The sequence below is a fragment of the Nematolebias whitei genome, chromosome 17 (assembly GCF_014905685.2).
Source record: "Nematolebias whitei isolate Nwh7 chromosome 17, NemWhi1, whole genome shotgun sequence".
Classification (NCBI taxonomy): Eukaryota; Metazoa; Chordata; class Actinopteri; order Cyprinodontiformes; family Rivulidae; genus Nematolebias; species Nematolebias whitei.
The window spans coordinates 19,520,953-19,521,545 of NC_056514.1; positions in this window are offsets into that span (position 1 = coordinate 19,520,953).

Sequence of the window (593 nt, forward strand, 5' to 3'; positions counted from 1 at the left end):
TGGTACCTGGCTGTTATTTGATCTCTGTCTCTCCATTTCTCAAACACCGTCTTTCAAACAAACACACACACATACACACACCTACACACACATACACATGCACGCATGCTCACATACACAAGCACGCAATGAACATAAAACGAGCAACCAACATTAGATGTGTAAATAAGTGCTGGTAGTGTTTACAGTGTTTACAGTGTTTACGTGTTTACAGTGTTAGGATGAGAGCAACAGAACAAAATGAAATTTAAGATATTCATATGTTGGTCTGATACTAAGGACAGAAGGACAATGGATGGATGGACGAGTGATGGATGAATGATGGACAGATGCAGGCCTGTCATTGCAGGATGGATGATGGATGGATGATGGATAGATGCAGGCCTGTCATTGCAGGATGGATGATGGATGGATGATGGATGAATGATGGATAGATGCAGGCCTGTCATTTCAGGATGGATGATGGATGAATGATGGCGTAATGATGGACGGATGCAGGCTTGTCATTGCAGGATAGATGATGGATGAATGATGGATGGATGCAGGCCTGTCATTGCAGGATGGATGATGGATGAATGATGGATGGATGCAGG